General features: G+C 44.9%; 3 long non-coding RNA genes across 4 annotated transcripts; 1 reads left to right on the top strand and 2 right to left on the bottom strand.

Moving 5' to 3' along the window:
* Positions 1 to 814: 814 nt before the first annotated feature.
* Positions 815 to 4751, bottom strand: LOC129380567 (uncharacterized). Of its 2 annotated transcripts, none has more exons than XR_008608705.1 (2): positions 4029 to 4751; positions 815 to 981 (listed from the first exon to the last, which is right to left on the bottom strand). It is a non-coding gene; the product is annotated as an uncharacterized lncRNA (long non-coding RNA). The 2 variants fall into 2 exon arrangements; XR_011893066.1 differs by lacking the exon at positions 4029 to 4751 and adding an exon at positions 2638 to 4022.
* A 39-nt stretch (positions 4752 to 4790) lies between these two features.
* Positions 4791 to 9062, bottom strand: LOC140216406 (uncharacterized). The gene is made up of 2 exons (XR_011893069.1): positions 7837 to 9062; positions 4791 to 5043 (listed from the first exon to the last, which is right to left on the bottom strand). It is a non-coding gene; the product is annotated as an uncharacterized lncRNA (long non-coding RNA).
* Positions 5050 to 6806, top strand: LOC129380568 (uncharacterized). Its single transcript, XR_008608706.1, has 2 exons — positions 5050 to 6356; positions 6425 to 6806. It is a non-coding gene; the product is annotated as an uncharacterized lncRNA (long non-coding RNA).
* Positions 9063 to 9420: the final 358 nt, after the last annotated feature.

Below are 9420 nucleotides of genomic sequence, written 5' to 3'. Positions count from 1 at the left end.
AAATTGACATGGAACCAACATATAGATAACGTCTGCATAACTGCCTATCAAAAGTTATATTTTCTTAGAAAAAAAAACTGGAACGTGCATCGCGTAATGTAAAACTTATTGCATACACCGCCTTCATTAGGATGATACTAGAATATTCAGCGTTGTTTGGAGTCCCCATCAAGTGACGCTTAAGAGGAAGTTGGAAAGAGTCTGGCGGCGCGTTTTATTTGTTCGACATACCGAAGGAAGGAATCGGTCACGCTTATGTTACAGCGTTGCAACTTCGATCTTCTTAAGGTACGTAGGAAAAAATATAGGCTGAAGGTGCTTTATCAAATAATGCAGGATCAACTTAAGATTGATAAGCTCAAATATCTACATGCTCCAGGCAAAAGATACCCGCGAACTAACCACGACTACGTCATAAAGCCGGACCATACCAACAGTGATACACATCGATACTCATTTTTCCTGGATGCAATAGAAATGTGCAACCAATTGCCAAACGCTATTGTTAGCCTAAAGGATGTCACCGACTTTGAAAATGCTGCTGAGGCATATTTATGGGAGTTTTCGATTTAGTTTTGAAGTGCCAAGTGATATGTGCGACTTGATATTCATTGTACGTATTTTGATAAATGTCAGAAGTGTGCTGAACAGCATTCAAGTGAACATCTTATTAACTGTGAATTGACAAGTGTTAAGCAACTTTACGTGCATTGACATTGTCCATATTTGATTTATGTAATTGTATTGTCCTCTCTGTTATGACCCTCTATGAGGGTTGACAGTATTAATAAATAAATAAATAGACAACGAGGAATGTGGGTAAGAACACTTTATTTTCAGCACACATGTTTTTTTAATGAACTGCTGTTATACTGCTAAAATCTGCACATTTAATAAAAGTACACTGCTCTGCTTCATCACTCCATGCTAAGTGCAAGTATCCTGTACCAGGAAGTCAAACCAAGACGTGGGATGTTCAGTCTGTGAAAATAAAAACGAGTTTGAAACATTAACGTGCAAAAACTAAAGCACACTCAAGAAAATAAACACAGCACAGGAACATATCCAATGAATCAGAATTACCTTTGAGAGCAAACATATAGTTTCTATGGCACAGTGAAGAAACCTTATTCCTCCGGCTTTTTTTGTGCGCGAGAAAATATGAAAGTGCATGCGTTCTCCCCATATTGTGTATCTGTCACCTTTTCACACACAACAAAGATGTCTCAATGTGCCCAACTGTCTTTGCATATCCATTTCTCTGCTCTCATACCATGATACCTACAGTTAAAGGCTGTAGCAATGCTTAGCTTGAATGAACCAACACAAGCTACATGCACTGTGCTGTTGAGCATGGCACTGTAAGTTAGATTCATGCACAGCACATTCATGTGCCATAAACATTTGATTGTGATTGTAGGCGAGATAAATAAAAAGAAGGTATGTAAATAAGAATATTCCCTAATAAGCTGTGCAGAAGTGCTCTCCCGTTTGGACAGAACCCGAGCACAGCTGCAGTGAACAAGAAGCCAACTTATACAGCATTTAAAATCTAGGTTATAAATGTGCTACAGATTTTTCTGAATTCATGGTCGAAAATGTAGGTGTTAAAGGTGACAAAAATTTAAACAGGTCTCTATTCGGACTGGTAATGCTATGTGTCACCTAGTTTGATAAAATATGCCATATCACTGGTCTCCCAAGCAAGCTACGGCTGCTGTCCAGTTGCAAGTGCAAATCACTCAATTATGTCTAGGGCATGTTTGAGCAAAAGGCAGCCAAGATTACTGTGCCATTGAGATCTATTTCCTGACATCTGATTTCTTCTCAGAAAGCTACCTCTAAAAAAAAACCTTCACAACAACATAACCCAAACCTTTCTTGAGTAAAGCCATCACACTGGTCCTTGAACACTAATTACACAGTGGCTCTTTGTGATCTAATGTTATGTACATGAGCACCTAACAAAGTACAGGAAAATTTAATAATGGCAGCGTGACAGTACACAAAAAAGCAAAGGGATAAAACATCACACAGGCTGCCATCAGTGTTCATATCTCCATTTCAATGTGGATGTTTTTAGCAGTGAATACATGTTCTCATTAAACTGAGTCATATTATTACAAAAGCGAAGGGGAAGGGTCTTTAAATTCTAAACTGACAAATGTGCTTTATTACGATTCACCGCAATACAGGAGGTGTTTTGCAGTGAACCATCACATAAGGTTTTGGCTAACTACGGCGGGCGTGTCCTGCAGCGAGGCCTCTTGTGTATTGCGGTAAAGCGTATTATTGTGACAAGAGCTAACCTGGTATGTATGGCTTTAGCCAACAAAAGTTCTCAAGACATCATGCATCCTGCCACGAAAATCTGCTTTGATGAGAGTAGAACATTAGGGATGAGAGTAGAACATTAGGTTCGTCGCTGACAGAAACCATACATTCCAGATTCACGTAACTCTTTCCCAATATCGGCATGCTTCACCGCAACACACAAATATGTTGCGGTGATAACGGTGGTCGAACAGGCTGGTGCAAATGTTTCGACAGGGGAGCGTGAATTCATCAGGGCAACTGCTTTCCTTGGCAGTTTTCATATACGTGAGTCCCCCCAACTCCAAACAGGGCGAGATTTACCTGGACCTTTGCCAAGAGACGTACCGACAAGCGTTTGGTAGTGGCTGGTAGAGATGCAGGAGTCTAAAAAGCGTTGCGAAATTCGGTTCCGTAAGGTTAGCTTCACCGCAATAAAAATATGTTAAGCGGTTAGACATACAAAATATTTTGCGGTGAATCATAGCAAGGGTACCTGGCCTTTGATGCAAAGCAGCTTCCCAAGAGGCACGGTAATCCCGTGGCTAGTTATGCAGTTCCCCGCATGCGAGTGAGTTCCCTGCGTTCGGCGGTTTCCCAGTGACATACAAAATTACATTGATTGACTGTGTTGTAAATGGGCGACGGCACTATATGCTGATGCAAAAGCGTCGTTTCGCTTTCGAAAACTGCGCTCGGCTAAAGAGAACAACCTTGACTCGCATATGACCAAAGCAGTTGAACAGGAAACTACGAAATTACGTAGCTGTTATGGAAGAAATCAACAGCTCAGAAAAAAATGGCCGTGTAAACATTAACTGGCTTACGAGGTCGACAAACCAACGGTTCAAAGCATCACAGCCACGTCCGAAATAGCGCTGAAGGCCGGCCAGTACACTTAGGCGCCTCGGCGCGCGTAATGTAACAGGAGACGGCAGGTGCACGCGTACATCATTACGGAACACATATTATTTATGTCGGTGAAAGCGGTCACTCTTCAGCTCTGACATGCTTCAGTGCGTAACACTAGTCTACTGCGGCGAAGCTGACTTCAGGACCCCGATTTCTTCATCTAGCGAGGCAGGTCCGTCTATCACGCTTGGCGACGTTTGACATTTTCTGCCTTAATTTCGTTTGTTCTTTTTAATTTTCTTATCACAGTGACCCTGTATCACGCAGTAGCAGAGCTAGTGCCGCGTCTTAACTGCGTTAGGAAAAGCAAGCGTGTATGCAGCAGGCACGGCGGCATTGGCTATTGTTTGGAAACTTCAAGAGACGCTCTTCCGCGCAGCGATGTCATTTGTATTATTAAAAGAATGCAGGTGACGATTAAATGAGCAGCAGCAAAGCTGTAAAAAAGCAGTAGTAATGCTGTTCTAAGATCCTCTCGCTCGAGCGAGATGGTCTTAGAAAAAAAGCGCGATGTAACGCGATCTGACGGAACAGCTCGTCATGCCAGTGTTTTCTTACGTCCTCGTTCTTTCGCGCATCCTCCCTGAACCAGACTACTGAATGGTTCTGTGCACGCACTGACGATCCTGACGGAGGCAATACCACTCACATGAGCAGCCACGGCCCATTCCACATGCCGGCTGCAATTTGACGCGGCCAGGAGGCAAAATATGCGCACAAGGTACCTAATGGTAACGCATCAAACTGCTCACAGCCCCAATCCTTTATTACACGCATATAGCGTGGAAAGATGAATTACTCACGCTCTAAGTGGGCAGGGAATACGGACCGTTTCGCAGCGCAGCCGGCTCCGTAAGACGGCCGCCATGAAAATGAGCGGATGTGACATCATGGGTTATAGCGGACGTGACGTCATGGGTGAACGTAGACATTTCGGGCACCTTTCGTCTGCTGTGCCCCGGGCACAGCAGACACGGCCTTGACCAATTAGTTTGACATGCGATCGCGCGTCGACATCGGACGCTATAGCACACTTGTGCCTTATGTGCCACCGAAGCCCCGAAGTGCTCTGGCATATACCTTCACATGTAAGTAAACGAATGTATCTCCTTGTTGAGAATATCACGCGAGTGGGCAGCTCTTGTGGTGCATCACAATCATTTGAGAAGCGTCACAGTAGAGCATTTTTCTACATGCGGGGCGGTGTTTGCAGGTTTCCCAATTAGGAAATTGCTGGACAGGCGGACCAGCGCACCGGAATTGTATTGGCGAAGCCACAAGCAACTCATAGAATCTGATTAATTGTTGCACTTTGAACAATCATGCTTCTACAAAGGCCACAGCAGAAAAACAGCCTGATGCCGAGTATTTCTGTGCCACGAAGTAATCAAGAGGCGAGTGCCTAATGCGGACGAAATCGAGTGCATCGAGACTTAGAACGACACAAAGCTGAGCTAGTTGGTAAGGATTCATTATGCAAAACAGAGGTGAGGCGTGCAGACAGGACACAAGAGTAGAGAAGTGGACGGCGCTCGTGTTGTCCACTTCTCCACTCTTGTGTCCTGTCTGCACGCCTCACCTCCGTTTTGCATAACGAGTGCATCAACCCACATGTTATTAGCGTAGGCGTTTTATTAACTGTGCAATATTTTCAACACTTCCTTGCATGCCATTTAATGTGGCATATCTTTTCTGGTCACAAATTTGTGCAGCGAATCTATTTGCATGATCGACTCCGGGCCTGTGGGACCGTTCACTTGCACTTGATGCTGAGTCTTTTACATGTATCCACGAACTGCAGATATGCACATCAGATCCCTGCGAGCATTTTCAAAATTCAATTATTTTAAACAACAGGCACATATGCAATATTGACATAATCTCAAATAGCAGCTGGGACGCATTTTTCTTGACCATACTCGCCGGTAAAACAAGTAGATCATGTGGACAGCTCCAGCTCATTTTCCTTAAATCAGTGTGTACAAGGGGTATGCAAAAATAATTTTTTTTCTCGCGCACCGATTATTTTGCTGTATAAGCAAGAGAACCCCCCACATTAGTGTAACGTATCTTGTACATCACACTAATATGTACTTTAATTTACCAAGTGAGATGAGTTACTTTTATGGCTCATTCAGTCAAATCAGACAGCAAGCTGCATTCATCAATCTTCAATTGGAGTTTGCAAATGTTTAATGAAACATGTTTCCCTTTTATGTAGATATGCAATGGCAAGCCCTTCTGTGTGTTCCAGAGGTAAAATTTAAGCTCTAAATTAAAGAAGACATTTCTAGTCAGAAACAAGCAAAAATGGTGAATGCAGAGTATCAGAAGCCCCAAGGTACAGAAATTATGAGAAGTGTCGAATGATTGTAAGAAAAGAGTCGTATTTGAAAATGCAAGACTCTTTAGTGGAGGTCAAGCAAGTCAATATAGGTAGAATACTCTGCAAAATCATGCGAGTGAGGGGATGTCAAACAATGGGTCAGGAAATGCATTGTTTTTCCGCAAAACAAAAGCCGATTGCCATTACATAAGTCACTTTAGCATCATGAGACTGCTGCTTGATAAATTCAGAAATAAACCCAAAAACAAGACACGCAAAAATAAAAATCAATTTAATGATGCCCTCTCCACACTGGGATAAATAAAAACAAACACATCACATCTAATGTGGATATATCAGACGCCTTGTGAAACACTACAGGAAAAATTCAGTTTCTAGCTATGGCACTTGCCGCATAGATGTGGGGAGCCTTGAAGTAATAGTGATAGTTACCACTGCATTTAGAAATTGTAAGCATTCATGCAGACAAGGATGATTCTTTATATTTTTGGCTACCACTTCAAATGCCTCCACCAAGTGTTACAATGCTGCACGCAGCCATACTAAGGATCTCGCAGCAACACCTGCAGGTAAAAAGCAGAAGCAGTCAAAGTGCTGATGTGCTGGACACTATGTTTGAAAACATTTGGGCAAGAAGAGTGCAAGAAGCAGACATAACTGCATTTATTTCCATAATTCCCCATTTGAATGGCCTTTTCTTTTTGCTTAGACAATGCCTACACCTAACCACAGCAGCTCCCTCATACAGACTCCGCAAGCCAAGAGGCCATGGAGGCAAATGCAGGTAAGAGGCAAGAAGCAATAGCACTGGTATCGACATTCATCTAATGTCTTTCTTTTTCTTTCGTTAAGGCAGCCAGCATACCTCGAACAGCCACCTTGTCTGCGGGTGTGTCACCCTAGTCGCCAAGGAAACATTTGAGGGAAAGCGACAGGCAATGTGAACAGCCACTTCTCTATGTAAACGATACTCTTTCTCACGGATGACTCCTATGCCTCGCCTCGCCAGCACACTTGTGCACAAAGATGCCGCGGAGGCACGTGCAGGTCACAGGCAAGAAGCAGTGGTACTGGTGTCGACATTCACCCAATTTCTTTTTCTTACACTGAGGCAGCCAGCACACCTTGAACAGCCACCTTGACTGCGGGTGTGTCAGTAGATTCCTGTTGTACATATGCTCATAATAAACTTCAGTAAACTTGAACTTGATAATAAACTTGAAGGCAAATGGGACATTGATGCATTGTTTTTTTTTTAACATTTATTGTACACATACAATATACGTTATACTTTGCAGTGCTACAGAGCGTATTTTGAAGCTTCCCCCTATATTTTGCACCTTTAATTACGTATGTGCTGTGTGGCCCTCAATGCAGTTCATGTTGTAGCAGCTAAGCTTTGTCTGTGTATCGCACATTGGCTTAAGCTCGTGATATCCACATACGTCTCTCACATATACAAAATAAAGTTCTATGTAGTCCTCAGTGTTACAACAAAAAATGAAAGTAAACAATCCGATCGTGGAATTGTGTTTATTACAGTGATTCCTATGACAGTTACTGACAAGTTGACAACTTGAACTGGTCAATCCGTCCCATAGCCTCCTCTATTTTTCAAAAATAAAGGAGGCTATGATGCGTCATGGCAAGTAAGTGTATGTATACATAAAAAAAGGGGGTATGTGTGTGTGTTTGTAGTGGGGGGTATAGGATCAGGGCGGTACGAAAAAATGTGCCAACACCGTCCTCTAGACCCATTCCGTTAAGGTACCGTAACAAAGCGTATTATGCATAAAGTTCGTACAACCAACTCTGATATTACTACACACGCCAGGCGACGCGAGCTACATTTGCCATTACGCATTCGCGACTGCACCGGATGCCCTCCATATTATTCTCGTTAATCGTGCTCACTGCACAGAGGCAAAAGAAAGAGCATGGGCGCAGGTGCCTTTAAAGTATCTCGACCTTGCGAGGCACTGCTGCGCGTGCCAGGGGAGCTGTCCGTGCGAACCCTCCCTGGCACACACCTGCCCCGGCGGCCCCAACCTACGTACCGTTCTGCTTCGAGCTTTGATCGCCCCACTGTCCCTTGGGTGCCCTGGAGTTCCTGCGCCGCCTGCTTTATTATAATCACAGGTGCTCTCCTGAGACTTCCGTTTGTCGGTTACATGTGCCCTACAGCTGGATCAGTACTTGTAATAATAAAAAAACCCGATCTAGCGTCGCGACGATAGATCGCGAAAGCGGCTTTTGCAACATACCGCGCCCGTGCGAAGAGAATTACGGAACGCCAACGAGGAATCTGACCACAGCTTCGAGCTCGTAACCTCGTCGAGTGACACTCCTGCAACAGGCGTTACCGCTGAAAACCGCATACCGCCGGAAACTTCAACAGGATCATCCCTCGGTTGCATAACTGCCACCTGTACGGCCAACATGGACCACACCCACACCGTTCCGCAACATAGAATAAAGAACCAACTTATAAAGCCCAAACACACGGCTGCACGCACACATCACGACACTACAAGCGAGATGCCATGCTGCTACGCTGCTACGGTTGCCGGATTAAAACTGACTACTGTCACCAAGTCTAGCAAGCGTCTCAGGAGCTGGCAACCTCGGCGCGTAGCAACATGGCGGCGCTCTTGCGGTTCCCGATTTCAATGCATGGGCCCTATGGGTAGCTTGTCCTCTAGAGTCAGTATAGTAACTCTATGGGTGGCTTTAATGCCATTTCAGACCTGCAGTCAGGGCAATATACATTGACTATATGTAGTACGTGGTGGTGCCGCAAAGCCGTGCGAATTAATTATCGGGCATGTTCGAAAAATCGAGCGTTAACTGCTCTCGCAATACCTCGTGCCGATGACACGGCGTCAATGACGATTCGTTGCAATTCCTCTGTTACTGAAGCCAGCATTAACACGACTTTCGTTCCCTTTCAATAAAGTTGCAGCGAATTTTCCCTGATGAAAGCACAAATTCCCTGAGTAAATTTCCCTGAGTATTTCCAGACTATACAAATTCCCTGAGAATTTCCGGTTTTCCCGGTTGGTAGCCACCCTGTCTGTGCTTGCTGCATACCCGAGTTGTAGCCAATGGCTGTTTGCCGGTTCTAAGTTTTCTGAGCCAAGCTTCACGCACCTTCTTGTCCTGCGGCTACGTGCGAATAAGGCTGACATCGGGCTCCGTTGCGTACGTCCAGCACTGCGGCGCCGAACAGTGGCCAACCATGCTGCGCACCTCCAAAGGCAGCCCCCTGCCTATTACAGTGCTTTGAAATGTTGTCAAGCAGACACCCAAGGCGGGAAAGTCTCACCACTTAATCAGAACCGCAGCGCTGGTGGGACTAAACTTTCGTTTTCAGCTCGCTTCGGCGCTTCCGAAGCAGCCGCTGTGTTCAAATGATCCCTCATGCCACGTCACGCCGACGGTGGCCCCAGCGTTTCCAGTGGTGTAGCTCGCCCCCAATACAAACAGCCCATTATAAGATCATATTTCATATAGTTTGCTCTCAACGTTTGCCTATCTTTCACGCATGAAGGCCATTCGGGGGACTACATCGCGGCGACCGCGCGCAGTGGCGTTCACTGTACGTATTTGGTAAAGAGGTAGCGCCTGTAAAGAATTCTGTGCATCTAGTTTGCCCAAGATTATTATTTTGAAAGTCAAAAACTTCCCTCGTTTTGAGAGTACTTGCAGATATGCCCAGAAGGGCTGCCGCGTGTTTTTATTGAGCGCCGCATGCCAAACCTATGAGGAGCGCACCACGTTATCCCTCATATACTCAAGGAGGCGCTTCCGACAGATGGTGACTCCGTAAGTCCTCGCCCGCAATAGAC

Source organism: Dermacentor andersoni, chromosome 1 (assembly GCF_023375885.2).
Source record: "Dermacentor andersoni chromosome 1, qqDerAnde1_hic_scaffold, whole genome shotgun sequence".
In the NCBI taxonomy this organism is placed as follows: Eukaryota; Metazoa; Arthropoda; class Arachnida; order Ixodida; family Ixodidae; genus Dermacentor; species Dermacentor andersoni.
Note: the sequence above shows the minus strand (reverse complement) of the source record. Positions and strands in the feature narration are given on the sequence as shown.